General features: G+C 37.2%; 1 pseudogene; it reads right to left on the bottom strand.

Moving 5' to 3' along the window:
- Positions 1–430: 430 nt before the first annotated feature.
- On the bottom strand, positions 431–961 carry LOC116470386 (large ribosomal subunit protein uL1-like; annotated as a pseudogene).
- Positions 962–17,010: the final 16,049 nt, after the last annotated feature.

The raw sequence follows: 17,010 nt of genomic DNA, 5'->3' as shown, positions 1-17,010 counted from the left end.
TAGATCAATTCCCACTGATACGTGCATTACCTAACAATATGCCCACATGTATCTAAAATAATATTATAGTGAAACATTCACAATAATTTAAAAACATGAATTATAATTATATAAATATGTAAATATATGAATATAAATATGTGTGGAATGAAAACATAAATGAATTTAATAGCGAGAAATTAAATTTTTCATAATTTAATTTTGGCAAAATTATTTTGATTCATAAAAGTTGAACAAGATTAATAATAATGACAGTAATAAAAACAGTAGACACTACTTCCAGGAGTTTACCACCTAATCAAGGAGAGAAAAAATTCTCAAGAAATGGTTGCATAATACTTTCCAACCAATATAATCTATGTGCAAATTCCCACTCTGCCTTTTTTTTTTTTTTTTTTTTGACTGGTAATAGAATTTATTCAAATGTGCCTTAATATAGGCGCTGGGGCTTGCCCATGGTGCTCTTGATATATAAGGCCGGACATTCTGCCCGTTTTTCTTGAGCAATGACACCAAGAAGTTGACAGCCAGGTGAATGTTATACACAAGCTCATCGTCTGTCATCTTCACGTGACCAACAGCTACAGCCAGATATAACACCTTCTTCATTTGGAACTTGATTGTGGACTTCACCTCATCCACTTTGGCCACCATGTTTTCGTTCTGTGTGAGCAGAGAAGGGAAATTTCCTGCCTTATTTAGACCTGGGCCGAGGATTCATGGAATCTGCTTCATCAGAGACTCTGAGGCCAAAAACGCATCATACTTCTTGGCCAGCTTCTTGACCAGATTTTTATTCTTATTGAGTTTTTCAGCGCCTCGATGTCCATGTGGGGTATATCCACGGCCTTGGCCTCGTCACAGTGCTGCTGGTCCGCCAGGACACACACAGAGAACTTGGGGGGGGGAGTGGACTTAAGCCTGATGGTGCCCGAGAAGCGCTTGTCCTTCTGGGGGTCATAGTTCTTCAAGCTGATCTGCAACTCCACCGTCTCCAGGAACTTGTGGCGCTTGCGCTGGTTTCCCGTGCGGGACTTTCCGCACTGCCTCCTACTGGGTGTCGCGAGACTTTGCTGCTCATGGCTTCTCCCGCCGCACTAACCGGAAAAGAGTCTGCCTTTTCTTTAATATTTTATTTTGTATAGAGAAACCAATATGGAAAGGGCCCAGAGTGAGAAAGGAGATGGGAAGTAAAATTTTCATTCAGTCTGGACATCTGTAACAGAGAGATATAACCTCTCGGGTAGTTAAGGTACACACAAGCCTATGGGAAAAATGATGTGGTTTGAAAGGTGTTTAAATCCATTTACACTTTTAGCAGATTAGACCACCTGCTACACAGCAATATCCTGAGGGTATTGATTGAAGACAGCTAAGTTTTGATGAAAGAAGGGATAAAGACCAGAATTGAAGTTATTTAGATAGGATTTCAGATCTCTGAGTGAGACAGCTCAGGAGGAAGCCCTTAAGATTAAAGAGGTACCAGCATGAGGGCCTAGGGTTTCTCGGAAAAATTAGAAAGGAAGAATGGAGAGGGAATAAAAGTAGAAGTGGGGATTTCAATTTTAGTTTTCATGCCCAGAATATCACGATTTAATCTTGAAAACAGCATCCGGCTCTCGTTCATTTTTGTACTGACGTAATATACCTTCTATTTGCTAGCTTTCAGGGATAATCATTCAGAATGCCAGCCTCTACTATTCTCATCAGGCTTGTTTGGAAAGATAGTCCTTCTGTGGATGAAATGTATGGTACCTAGGAGTGTACCTAGCCACCATAATTAAAGTGTAATAGGCAAGTAGATAAACAAATGGTTAGATCAATAACAATAAGCCAGGCATTCCAAAGTATTTGGGTTTCTTTCGTTTTGCTCTGGGGCAAGTCACCTGACCTCTTTGTCAGAGTTTCCTCATAGTTAAAACTAGGGCAAATCAATTCTTTCCTATTGTGTTTCCTGGGAGTATAAAATTTGGTTCATTTTAAAGAACTGTGTAGCAGTTCAATATTATAACACTGAACATATGGATTCTTCCCAGAGAAACTTCAAAATATTACATTTTTTGTTAAAAAAATAAAACTCCACTATTCTCACTTTGAACCATCTCTCTCCCAATGTCATCATTGTACACATTCTGAAATTAACAGACATACTTCCTGCTGAGGCACAGATAGCAGATAAAACAAGGTTCTGGGCTCCAAAAAGAGCAAAAGCCTACACACAAAAGACTTTTTCTCCCAGAGGTCAGAAAATTCAGCTTGAAGGGTTGGCAATCACCCAATGTATCATTCAGCATTACCTGTATATATTGTCTGAGTCCACTACAGCAAGCCAACTAAATGATGAGAACTACCCTCTGGAGATTAATTATGTTTCCTTTCCTATTCTGCATTGAAGTCTCTCTCTTGATAATGTACTCCCAGAATTTCAATTTTCAGGTTACATGCAATATTAAAAGTAGTAGATTCATAGTTATGAATTGCTATTCTTTCTCATTCTCATTCCTCTTTTCAGAAAACACAAAGAATGACTAGCTAATTCAACCAACCGTATAATTTGCAGATGGAGATTCTGTAGTGCAACCATGGAAGACTTTTGCTCTCCTCATTGCTATCCTTCTTCTGTTAGGATCATCAAAAGCAGGTAAACTTATCAAAGAAAATGACAGATAATTAATCTCTCAGGACATAGAGAAGAGAGAACAATTTAAATAGTGTCTCTTCTCATTTCTAGTTATATAGGCTTTCATTTTTTAAACCCAACACTTTTAGACTTAAAATAATAAGAGCTTTTCAGAGAAAAAAAGGCATTTTGTTAGTATATTTTTGTCTCAGTTTATAATCAGTGTTGAGACTTTAAATGTCTTTTATAAATTTCATAAGTACCTAACACAAGAGTAGGTATGTGACATGTATTTAGCACTTACGAAATAATTTAGATCCAGACATAAGCTTCATACTAAAATGTTTTTCCTTAAATAATGATGCTTTATATAATTCCAAGAAAACTCAAAAATTTTCTGAAATCCTGCCCCCCAAGTTCAATATAGTTTTAAATGAGGTTCTTCTTCCCACATTGAGGAAATTCCCACAATCATCTAATAAATTCACTCTGATATATCCATTGTGTGATACGCTCCTCTGTTGTTCCAACCTTTATTTCACTTGATATGAACACAGTTATCCCCAAATATACACTGTATTCCCTTGCTTGCCCTCTGTGGCAGGTTTGCAGAATTTTCCTCCAATTGCTCCTCAAAGAGCCTCCAGCTTCACCCATCAGAGCATACACACCCAGTTTCTCCTGTTCAGGGGCTGGTGGAGTCAGATGGCTCTACTTGTCTAGGAACACATATTCTATGTTCATATTTGAATGGAAAAGGGAAAAAAAGCTAAAATACATTAAAGTGAATGGCAAAAAAAAAAAAAAATAGAAAAAGTAAAAAGTGATCAGGTGAGCAACTTTCATATATAGATAATAAATAGAAATCTTTAGACGCCATGGTCTACCAATTCTTATTTGTCTTGCTGATTAAAGCAAAAACATACATGTTGAGGTCAGGCATGGTGGCTCATGCCTGTAATCCTAGCACTTCAGGAGGCCAAGGCGGGCGGATCACCTGAGGTCAGGATTTCGAGACCAGCCTGAGCAACATGGTGAAACCCCATCTCTACTAAAAATACAAAAATTAGTCAGGCGTGATGGTGCAAGCCTGTAATTTGAGCTACTCGGAAGGCTGAGACACTAGAATCACTCACACCCAGGAGACAGAGGTTGCAGTAAGACAAAACTGCGTGACTGCACTCCAGCCTAGGCTATAGAGTGAGACTCTGTCTCAAAAAAAAAAAAAAAAAAAAAACATATGGGAAACAAAAATAAATGTTCTCCAATAATAATGCTGTTCAATCAAGAATAAAGACTAGAAGGTAGTGGTTAGGAGATCCCACTTCAGAGCCTGATATCTAGGCTCTAATCTCGTTCTGCTCCTTGTAAGGCCTTGGGCAGGTTACTTAACCCTCAAGGGCTTCTGTTTACTCATCTGTAAAGTGGGGAGGATTTGTCTAGATTTGTCTATCTCTTCATAGAGCTGTGGTGAGAATGAAAATTAATCATATATGTAAAATATTTAAGTCAGTGTCTAGCATGCAATAGAGGACTCAGTTATGTTAGCCATTCAACTATTATCATGACTGTCTTTAGACCTTTATGGTACAACTGTAATACTTTCATCAGACCAACCAACTTACCAGGTCCACAAAAAAAGATCAGATAAGTAGATACAAAGAATTTCATTTCTTCATGACAAAAACCTGAAGAGATTATTGAATTGACTCAAAATCTCTTACTCTCTGCTCTGAATCTTGATTAACTTCGTTAGTAATTAAAATACACATTTATTCTCTTTTATTCTTTTTAAATTACCAAGCTCACCAATATTAGCTTTTGTGATAGAACATGCTGTGAAAATTACTACATCAGTCTATTCCACACTTGAAATCAATTGACCTGGAAATGAGAAAATAACCAAATCTAACATTTGATACAAATACTATCATAAAAAGAGTGATATGGAGCCCACTGCTTAAACAGTGACTAAAATATTATTTCAGAAATGGAATTTTGCCTAGGAAGAAATTACATTTTAAAATAGTGAGACAGCATCATTCTCAGCAAACTATCGCAAGGACCAAAAACCAAACACCGCATGTTCTCACTCATAGGTGGGAATTGAACAATGAGAACTCATGGACACAGGAAGGGGAACATCACACACTGGGGCCTGTTGTGGGGTGGGGGGAGAGGGGAGGGATAGCATTAGAAGATATACCTAATGTTAAATGACGAGTTAATGGGTGCAGCACACCAACATGGCACGTGTATATATATGTAACAAACCTGCACGTTGTGCACATGTACCCTAAAACTTAAAGTATAATAATAAAAAAACAGAATGTTGAAGATAGAAGAAATATAGAACAAAAGTGAAGGTGGCTTATCAGAGAATTTGTGACCTGGATGTAGGAAGTTTGAGACTTTCGGGGGATGCTAAGGAGAGTAACATGTGATCACTACACTAAAAAGCTTATAACTCTGCAGTCATATGGTATACTTCTAATATGGTGTAATTCAGGCACAGTGCGAATTCCTCCCATGTATACCATCCAGAGTAAATACTGCAAATCAGTTTATTGAACCCCATGATGAACCCAGTTTGAAACTGCCTTCCTGTATAATAAACACTGGTAAGCTAAAAACTGCATTTTTAGATTCCTTGCAGTTAGAAATTTGCAGGTGTTATAATTGGGAGTTTCTTCTGGCTTTATTGTTCTTGGCTATGTAGAATCCAAAATCAGTTCCCTTGACTTCCTGGGACTTCTTTATTCTACCTAATAGTCTGTAATAAATCTCTCCCCTTTCTGCTTAAACTGTCTTATTAGGGTTCTCCAGAGAAACAGAATTAAAAGGGTGAGTGTGTGTGTGTGTGTGTATGTGTGTGTACGTGTACGTGCATGCATGCTCGTGTGTGTGGCGAGAAAAAGAGATGGAATTGGCTCACACGATTGTGAAGACTGGCAAGTTCAAGATCTTCAGGGTAGGTTAGCAGGCTGGAGACCCAGGGAAGGGTTGCAATTTGAGTTCAAAGACAGTATGCTGGCAGAATTTCTCCTTCCAGAGAGGTCAGTCTTTCTATCGAAGCCTTCAACTATTTGGATGATACCCACTCCCATTATAGAAGATAATCTTCTTTATTAAAAGTCTACTAATTAAATTTTAATCTCATCTAAAAAAATCTTCACAGAAACATTTAGATTAACATTTGACCAAATATCTGGGTACCATGGCCTAGCCAATTTAACACATTTTTAAAAAAATTATAACTAGAGTGGTTTTGTTGTCCATATAAAGAGCTCTATCATATCATTTCACATAATCCTCACAATAAACTTGCAGGTTAAGGACCACAATCCTTATTTCATAGATAAGAAAACCAAATTCCAAAATATCTTGCACTGTACCATGGAACTAATAAGTAGCTTAATACAATTTGGAGTCAGAATTCTAGATTCCAAGCCCAGTGCTCTTTCAGTTACACTACTACTGCCAGTAAATTCATCTAGGAAGATAAAACTAACCACATGAAGAAATAAAGGGTGACTACAACAGCAAATACTAACCCCAACTGTAGAAAGAATTTATATAACTATCACATTTATATAATTTGGGCCTAGGGTAGGGTTTTATGGATAAGGTGGGTTTTAAGATGGTAAGATATATGCCAAGGAAAGAGGGAAAACACTCCAGATGAAAGAAACAGCAAGCAAAAGCAGAGGGTGGGTAAAGGCATAAAGATGTAAGGATAGAGAGAAGTCTGGGCTGACTTAGGAAGTGGTGAGCAAAGAAGTTTGATGCCTAGATTGGAACTTATTATGACAGTGTTAAAATTGATAACCCAGGTAGACATTACAGTTTCTTGGGCAGAGAGGCATCTTGATGAATGTGGTGTTCAGCTATTGCTCCTATTCTAGTAGCTCCCAGTCTTCATTTCTAGTCCTGGCACATCAACTCTGTATTTCCACCTGTTCCCACAACATGCTTTATTATCACCTTATATCTCTCATTTCCAGTGCCAACCATTTTTCTCCCAGACAGGTGTTCCTTCTTAACAATGGTATTGCTGTTTCTTCCAGCCTTCCAAACTACATCTTTAATGCTTCCTTCTTTTTGTTCCCTAGATCTAATGTCCAACAGGGCCTCATTTCTTCGTCTCAGTTGTCACTTGAGAACTGGTAAGGTTTAAGTGCATCTCGATGTGCCCGGATTACAGTAATAGTTCCCTAACTGACATCTCTGTTTCTAGTATAAAGGAGGATTGTAGAAAAAATATGCTTAAGCTCTCAACAGCGTGTGGCTGGTTCTCCAAATTCTAAAGGTTATTTACAGTTTACGTAGTAAAAGGGTCACCTCAGTTCTAAAGATCTGGCATAATTCTTAAAGAGCAGTAAGTCTATTAGATATATTCCCTAGCCCTTACTCCCAGGCAGAATTAATTATTCCCCTGAGACTCTAAACTTGCCTAAAGATAGGATATATCACATTGTTTTATAGTTAATTATTTATATGCCTGTCTGCCCCTGAAGTGTAAGATTTTTACTCCGGCACCATACCACTTTTTCACCACTAAGCACTATTCTTTGTTCCCATCATATCCTCACTTCTCTGTGTACCCAATTTAGAGCTCATTATTCATCATTATAATTACTGTGTTACAAAAAATTCTTTCTTTAACATATCTCTTCTTCCATCTTACATTCTTGGCAAAGCCCCGACTCTTAAACCTACCAATCTTCCCTGTCAGCACCCAAACAACTAAACTTTGATGGAGAGTAGTTTTATAATCAGACTGACCAATCTCACTCTAAATGCATGAACCAAATATAATGTGGTCACAATACCTTACATTCTCCTCTAATTAGCATCATTTTTATCCTCTTCATAGTGAAAGTCCTGCCTCCACTTTTTCACCTCACAGTCTCTCCTTTCTTCATCATACTCGTTAGTCTTCTCCTTATACCATTCCACGGAGACTACTCTTGATAAGATAAACAACAGTCTCTATATTGCAAAATCCAGTGGATGCTACTTTTAACCTTTCAAGAACATTTAAGACAACTGGTTGCTTATTTTCCTACTCACTGGTCACTTTATCTCATCTCTTTTGCCTCCTGCTTCTTAGTTCAAACTCTAAATTTTGGAGTGATTTGGGACTCAGTGCCAGCTAACTTTTTCCCCTATCTACACATTTTAAGTATTTCACCCAGTACCATGAGTTTAAATATAATCTGATTAACATGGTGGTCCATATCTGTATCTCTAAACCAAACTCATCTTGAGACTTGCTTATCTAACTGCCTCTTTAGATGTCTATTTGGATGCCTAGTAGCATCAGAAAGTTAACATTATCACAACAGAATGCTTCCTACCTCATCCACCCTCACAAATCTGCTTCTTTTTCCTCCCAATTTTCCCATCTTAGTACTAAATTTACTATCTAAATAAATGTTCAAGCCAAAACATCTTGAGAAACTGTTCTTGATTCATCTTTATTTAAACAACATCCACCATTTAACCATTAACAAGAGCTATAGACCTTCCTGGAAACATATTTCAAATCTGTTCATTCCCTGCTTCCCCTCTACACTCCAGCTCTACACAACACCCAGTCAAATCTTTTAAAACTGTAAGCTAGCTATACTATTCCAGTGTGTGACCTTTCCCTTTCCATCAAACAGAAAAAAAATGCAAAACTTTTCCCTGGCTTACCTTTACCATTGTCCCGTAGAACTCTTTTCCTTAGCCACCATGCTTTCTCCATACTTGCCTTCCTTCTTCTCACACACAGAAAACATATTTCTACCTTAGAATGGTCACGCAGCTGCACCCTCGGCTTGGAGTGCTCTTCCTTCTGACATTCATGTGACCAGATGTTTTTTGGGGGGGTGGGTGGGGGGGGCACGGGCAAAGATGGAGTTTTGCTCTTGTTGCCCAGGCTGGAGTGCAATGGCGTGATCTCAGCTCACTGCAACCTCCACCTCCCAGGTTCAAGCAATTCTCCTGCCTCAGCCTCCTGAGTAGCTGTGATTACAGGTGCCTGCCACCACATCTGGCTAATTTTTGTATTTTTCACCATGGCGAGACAGGGTTTCAACATGTTGGCCAGGGTGGTCTCAAACTCCAGACGTCAGGTGATCTGCCTGCCTTGGCCTCCCAAAGTGCTGGGATTACAGGTGTGAGCCACCATGCCCAGCCTGTGACCAGCTCTTAATGGCTATTCAGGTCTCATTTCCAATGTTGTTTCCTCAGAGACTTTCTCTGCTCATCAATCTAAAGTAACCAATAAATCACTTCCTATGAGATTATCCTTTTATAATTATTTGTATCATTTTAATATCTGATTTCTTCTTAATAAATCCATGCATCCCTTTATTCTTTCTCTAATTTTTTATTTGCCACACTAGAACGTAAGTTTATAGGAGACATCTAAGCCTGTAGAATATGGGAGTATATTCCATATCTACCTTGTTCCCTGCTCTATCCCTAGTGCCCAGAAAAGTGATTGACATATTCTAAGCATTTTATTAGAATAAATACATGATTAATTAGGTCTATGGTAACCATTACCACCCATGATAGAATTGAACTTCTTGGCTTCCTCGTAGTTAGGTTTATCCATATGACTAGTTTAGGCCAAAAAGTTGAGGGCAGAAGTGATCCGTATCACTTCTGGGTCAGAACATTTAACACCAGTGCAAGAATTTCCAGAGCTCCCTTTCTTTCTGTCATGTGACTATTTGGGTAATCCACCAGTCTGTCCTGGAATGAGGACAATAATGAAGTGGGAAAAGAACTACCAATCAACCCACAATAGACACATACCATGAGCAAGAAATATTTATTTGTTGTTTTAAATCACTGAGATCTTGAGCTTTTATATTATACAGCATAATCTAAGCTGCCATGATTAGTACAAGAACTATTTTTGCATCTTAACTAGATGACTAAATTTAATAACTCAGTATAAATATACTATAAATATTTCAATGCAAACTTTAAACATGAGTCTTTTACAGGACTCAATCCTTATGTATACAGTAGATGAGCATCTGCTAACCTCTCAAAATTAGATTGACCATTGTGAGATCAAAATATGTATCTGAGACTGAAACTTGTGGACAAGTTAAATTACTAATGAACAGTAATTCTGTATTTTAATGTCACTCTACATACGTAGTAAATCAAATCAAATGAAAGCTTAGAGAAGATAGAGAACTGAATTGCCATATTAGGAAATGTTTTATATGTATGTTTCCAACTTTACACTGTCATGTCATCATGAAATTAGTGTGAAAATCAAGTAACATTTTAAATAAACTCTGCCAGCTCATTGAAAGGATTCCAAATAAAATCCTTCATGCTATAAATGAAAAGCCAATTTTCAACAGAGACTTAATGTCTATTGTCAAAATAAGGTATAGCTTTATATACTTCAGGCTTTATTCATATAAGGTATTCTATAGTTGGTGTGTTCATCCCCTTCAAAATTTATGTCAAACTTTAATTGCCATTGTAATAGTATTAAGATGTGGGACCTTTAAGAGGTGATTTGGCCATAAGGGAAGGCTATACTCTCTTGGGTGAATTGGTGCCACTATAAGAGGGCAAGTTCAGCCCCCTTTTGTTCCCTCCCTCTCCCTGTCTCTAGCCTTCTGCCATGTGATGACACAGCAAGAAAGCCTTTGCCAGATTCTGGCCCCTTGATCTTGAGCTTTCCAGCTTCCAGAACTGTGAGCCAATACATTTCTGTTCATTCTTAGTTACCCAATCTTAGATATTCTGTTATAGCGGCACAAAACAGACTAAGACAAGATCTAACTATGACTTATCATATAAGTATTTCATTCAGCATAAATACAAATTGTAGAACATATTAGTTCCAATTAAATTCCTAATATGATCAGATAAAAATCATGGAAACGATTAAATAAATTGAGCAATTTTTCTCAAGGCAAAAGATATCTGTGATGACTTAACATTGAGTATTTAGCATTATAAATATATTGAGATTGAATCAGGCAAAGATCACTCCAACTGTTGAACTACTGGGTGGGTGGGTGGAGGGGCATTTAAGGAAGGCATTGCTACTGGTGATGTTTATCTCAACCACATACCCAACTGCACTGTATGTGTTAGCATTAACTTTTTAAACCATTCAGCATGGTTGCAAAATTTCAGCAGAAGTAGGACACTTGTTTGCTAGAATTTTATTTATTTTTCAAATTATTGAAAGCTGTCATGTGTATAAATTTACAGAGAAAATAGGAAACTTGAAAACTTGGGTGAACTTTAAAACATTTTTTAAATTTTTAAAGTCAATTGTATTGGGACAGGGCAAACAAGATTAGGCTTGAGGCATGAGATTGCAGGTAAAGGTGGAGATGAGCAAAATAAGAAGGAAAGCATAGAGGGGAGGAAAGGGAAACAAAAATAAGAAAAAATGGCCCTTGAGGGGAAATGTATTACTTATTCTTCTGTATCATAATTTGGTAACTCAGGAATGTTCAAATTCATTGTACCATTATTTCCCAAACTTGAAATGTACATGTCCTTTGATAGAGTTTTGAGGGTCAATTCTCAGCATGTCAGAAGTCTCCCTCCCTTACCTTTTTTCTCAAAATACTTTGTAATGACACATTCTCCAGTCCAGAAGTGCTGTGGAAATAACTGTTTGTGCTTATGAAAAGCTAGTATGAAGCTTTAAGAATAGGTTATTTTAATAGTCAAAACATAAGTACAGTGTAAATTCTCTTTTTAAATTTTCTAAAACAATGGCAGAGAAAGGATTTAACTAAAAATGTTTTAAGGGCTATGATAGTTAATATTAATACTAATGTAATTATTGATATGTATGCATACAGTCTACCTGTCAAGAGAGAGGTCTCTGAGTATATTGAGACGAAGGGAATGGATATCCCATAACTATGTAGAGATGATGGAGCTCAGAAAGATGCCCCTTTCAATTCAGGCTCTGGCCATCATTGCACTTATTGTAACCACACATAAATAAGTGAAAATGAGGTTTGAGCAAGCCACCCCCAAGAGGAGCCTTTCCATAGGCCTTGGTATTCCTTGAGAAATATCCTTGCTCACTGAATCCCTATTACTACTCAGCCCATGAGCCCAGGAAGTTACAGAGAATATTCGCATAAATTATGGAAAGCTACATTCTTTATCAACCTTAACAAACTGAGTCAGGAGAGGATTTGGATTTCCTTTCTTATTTTCCTTTAATAAATAAAGATAGGAAAATTTAAAGCAACAGCAAGAAGAAAGCACCAGCTATAGTCTGAATGTTTATGTTCCCCCAAATAAATATGTTCAAACCTAATATCCAAGATGATGGTATCAGGAGGTGGGGCCTTTGGGAGACTATTAGGTCATGAGGTTGGAGCCCTCATGACTAGGATTTGTCTGTTTCCATCAAGTAAGGACACAATGAGAAGACACCATCTATGAATGAGAAAATTGGCTTTCATCAGACACTGAATCTTCTAGTGCCTTGATCTTGGAATTCCCAGCCTCCAGAACTATGAGATGTAAATTTCTGTTGTTTATAAACTGGCTACCCAACCTATAGTACTTTTTTATAGCAGCCCAAATGCTTTAAGATAACACCTCTTACAAAAATCAAAGCTTTGTTTTTGGCTTGCCGTTATATAGGATTAAGATATAATTGACACTTAGGGAAAAAGCTAATAGCCCTTAATTAGAGTTTTTAATTCAAATTCAAGACTAACACCTTTTAAAGGAAGAAATGCTTGAAAAGCACTGCTTTAGCTCACTAATGACCACTCCAGTGACTTTATCTGAAGAGCTAATGTTTTAACTCTGATAATAGAGAAAATAACATACACGTATAGTCAGCCTTCCATATCCACAGGTTCCACACCTGTGGATTCAACCAATCACAGATCAAAAATATTGGAAAAATAACAATACAAAAATAAAAAATACACATTTTAAAATACAGTATGACAACTGTTTACATTGTATTAGGTATTATAAGTAATCCGGAGATGATTAAAGTATATGGGAGGATGTGTGTAGTCTATGTGCAATACTATGCCAGTTTATATAAGGTATTTAAGCATTTTCAGATTCTAGTATCCATAGAGGCTCCTGAAACCAATTATCTGTGGATACTGAGGGAAGAATGTATATTCAGGAGTAAAACTGATTTCCTGTGATGACACACAGTAGTTAAGTGAATAATATGAGGTCTTTCAATTGAAGCTCTAGATGAACTTCAGCACCAAACTTTGGTCCTCGTTAGCATCACTGTCTGAATGAACTATTAATACTTCCTCACTACCAGGCAGCTTTCCATCAGTTATGAGTTTCTAACTCATTTCTAAATTTCTAACTCATTTTTAAAACATTTTTAGAAATAGGAAGCATAAGACTTAGGCCAACTCTTATGCTTTCCATGGGAAATTTCCTTGGTGAAAGCAGTAACTGGTTGATGATTAAGTCCGTATCTAAGTATCACTTGTGCCTGGAAGCATCACAGAAAATTCCATTACAGGAAGCCCAAATATCAATGTGGTCACCACAGAAAGCTGCCAGTTAAAGCCCTGTAATGTCTCTCACTTAACACCTTTTCTCCCCGAGGGTTTTGTCAATGTTCCACCCTACCATTGCTGACAGAAGGGATTAGAGGTCACACAAGTTTTATAATTTTCATTGATTTCTTGAATGGAAATAACAGATGCTGTTAATGAAGCTCCCTGTGAGTATACACACAAGGTAATCCCATAGCATCTTGCTTGGGGGTGACATGTAAACTCTGCTGCTCTGAAATAAAACTCCTGTGTACCTGCCAGCAGCAACAGGGTGCAGCACTTTAATGTTTACCCCTGGGGGAAAGTTTCATCTGACTGTCAGGGAAATACTTCCCTTCTAACAACCTCTGTTATCTCCCTCAAACCAAAAAAAAAAAAAAAAAAAGTATAGAGTTTTAACTTTAAAAAGACCTTTAAAAAATCTATGCAATAGAATATGTCGAATATAATAATATCCTAATAGAAAAAAATAAGCATGTTAATTACTAGCCCATCCCGTTCTTTAAGAGATGTTATCTCCAAATACAAATCTTGTTAGCACCATTTGCTTTAAAAGTCTGGTGACATCATTACCTATAGTTTGTAAACTGATAAACCTAGACAAGTTTTAATAAACTAAATTACTACTACTTTAGCTCATAGTACAAACTTAGAATAAAGATAGACTAAAAGCTTTTGTCTGATATAAAATCTGAGGGAAAAAAATAGTAAGATAAAACACTTCCTTTCTCAACAGAGATTTGTTCCCCTGGAGTACTCTTTAATGATATTCTCTATTCAATATTTTCATGGACTAAACATATCATAGACAACAGTCTTCTCTACTGCCATTGTTTTTGTTAGCTTGAGGGAATAGAGCAACTAAGGCTTTATTCAATGAAGAGGAGAAAAGATTGGAACTAATATAATAATGTATTAATAACATGTTCAAGTGTATGGAATATAGTTCTTCAAAGCATCGTGGCCCACTCTTTAACTTTCCACACATCAGAGAATAAGGAAATGTCTAAAATTACAGTGTATAAAATATGTTTGTGATCCCATGTTAGGAAAAACATTTTGAGTTGATGGGAATCAATCAACATTAATTACCAAAATTGTTTTTAAAAATCTTTTTTATTTAGATATCTTTTTGAAAAAGTCTAGATCTGAAGAGAAGAGACAATTGTGGGATAATACACTATAATGCTTTCCAGATTGAAATTAGAATCATCATGATTTCCATATATTTAAATCTCATCCAAAATATTTTGCTTTTTCCTTGTATTTATTGCTCAGATATGTAAGTATATTACTACTTTGCTATATTTTTGAAGAGAAGAAATATTTCTTCAATTTGCTTCTATAATTTTCAAAATATTTTATTTTTTTATTATTATACTTTAGGTTTTAGGGTACATGTGCACAATGTGCAGGTTTGTTACATATGTATCCATGTGCCATGTTGTCTTGCTGCACCCATTAACTCGTCATTTAGCATTAGGTATATCTCCTAATGCTGTCCCCGCCCCCCCCACCCCCCACCCCACAACAGTACCCGGAATGTGATGTTCCCCTTCCTGTGTCCATGAGTTCTCACTGATCAATTTCCACCTATGAGTGAGAACATGCGGTGTTTGGCTTTTTGTCCTTGCGATAGTTTACTGAGAATGATGTTTTCCAGTTTCATCCATGTCCCTACAAAGGACACGAACTCATCATTTTTTATGGCTGCATAGTATTCCATGGTATATATGTGCCACATTTTCTTAATCCAGTCTATTGTTGTTGGACATTTGGGTTGGTTCCAAGTCTTTGCTATTGTGAATAGTGCCGCAATAAACATACGTGTGCATGTGTCTTTATAGCAGCATGATTTATACTCCTTTGGGTATATACCCAGTAATGGGATGGCTGGGTCAAATGGTATTTCTAGTTCTAGATCCCTGAGGAATCGCCACACTGACTTCCACAATGGTTGAACTAGTTTACAGTCCCACCAACAGTGTAAAAGTGTTCCTATTTCTCCACATCCTCTCCAGCACCTGTTGTTTCCTGATTTTTTAATGATGGCCATTCTAACTGGTGTGAGATGGTATCTCACTGTGGTTTTGATTTGCATTTCTCTGATGGCCAGTGATGATGAGCATTTCTTCATGTGTTTTCTGGCTGCATAAATGTCTTCTTTTGAGAAGTGTCTGTTCATGTCCTTTGCCCACTTTTTGATGGGGTTGTTTGTTTTTTTCTTGTAAATTTGTTTGAGTTCATTGTAGATTCTGGATATTAGCCCTTTGTCAGATGAGTAGGTTGCAAAAATTTTCTCCCATTCTGTAGGTTGCCTGTTCAGTCTGATGGTAGTTTCTTTTGCTGTGCAGAAGCTCTTTAGTTTAATGAGATCCCATTTGTCAATTTTGGCTTTTGTTGCCATTGCTTTTGGTGTTTTAGACATGAAGTCCGTGCCCACGCCTATGGCCTGAATGGTATTGCCTAGGTTTTCTTGTAGGATTTTAATGGTTTTAGGTCTAACATTTAAGTCTTTAATCCATCTTGAATTAATTTTTGTATAAGGTGTAAGGAAGGGATCCAGTTTCAGCTTTCTACATATGGCTAGCCAGTTTTCCCAGCACCATTTATTAAATAGGGAATCCTTTCCCCATTTCTTGTTTTTGTCAGGTTTGTCAAAGATCAAATAGTTGTAGATATGCGGCATCATTTCTGAGGGCTCTGTTCTGTTCCATTGATCTATATCTCTGTTGTGGTACCAGTACCATGCTGTTTTGGTTACTGTAGACTTGTAGTATAGTTTGAAGTCAGGTAGCGTGATGCCTCCAGCTTTGTTCTTTTGGCTTAGGATTGACTTGGCAATGCGGGCTCTTTTTTGGTTCCATATGAACTTTAAAGTAGTTTTTTCCAATTCTGTGAAGAAAGTCATTGGTAACTTGATGGGGATGGCATTGAATCTATAAATTACTTTGGGCAGTATGGCCATTTTCACGATATTGATTCTTCCAACCCATGAGCATGGAATGTTCTTCCATTTGTTTGTATCCTCTTTGATTTCATTGAGCAGTGGTTTGTAGTTCTCCTTGAAGAGGTCCTTCACATCCCTTGTAAGTTGGATTCCTAGGTATTTTATTCTCTTTGAAGCAATTGTGAATGGGAGTTCACTCATGATTTGGCTCTCTGTTTGTCTGTGATTTGTGTACAAGAATGCTTGTGATTTTTGTACATTGATTTTGTATCCTGAGACTTTGCTGAAGTTGCTAATCAGCTTAAGGAGATTTTGGGCTGAGACAATGGGATTTTCTAGATATACAATCATGTCATCTGCAAACAGGGACAGTTTGACTTCCTCTTTTCCTAATTGAATACCCTTTATTTCCTTCTCCTGCCTGATTGCTCTGGCCAGAACTTCCAGCACTATGTTGAATAGGAGCGGTGAGAGAGGGCATCCCTGTCTTGTGCCAGTTTTCAGAGGGAATGCTTCCAGTTTTTGCCCATTCAGTATGATATTGGCTGTGGGTTTGTCGTATATAGCTCTTATTATTTTGAGATACGTCCCATCAATACCTAATTTATTGAGAGTTTTTAGCATGAAGGGTTGTAAATTGTGGCAATAATCAATAGCTTACCAACCAAAAAGAGTCCAGGACCTGATGGATTCACAGCTGAATTCTACCGGAGGTACAAGGAGGAACTGGTACCATTCCTTCTGAAACTATTCCAATCGATAGAAAAAGAGGGAATCCTCCCTAACACATTTTATGAAGCCAGCATCATCCTGATACCAAAGCCAGGCAGAGACACAACCAAAAAAGAGAATTTTAGACCAATATCCTTGATGAACATTGATGC

This window comes from Hylobates moloch, unplaced genomic scaffold (assembly GCF_009828535.3).
Source record: "Hylobates moloch isolate HMO894 unplaced genomic scaffold, HMol_V3 SCAFFOLD_6, whole genome shotgun sequence".
NCBI classification, from domain to species: Eukaryota; Metazoa; Chordata; class Mammalia; order Primates; family Hylobatidae; genus Hylobates; species Hylobates moloch.
This window is presented reverse-complemented; position numbering and strand designations above follow the sequence as displayed.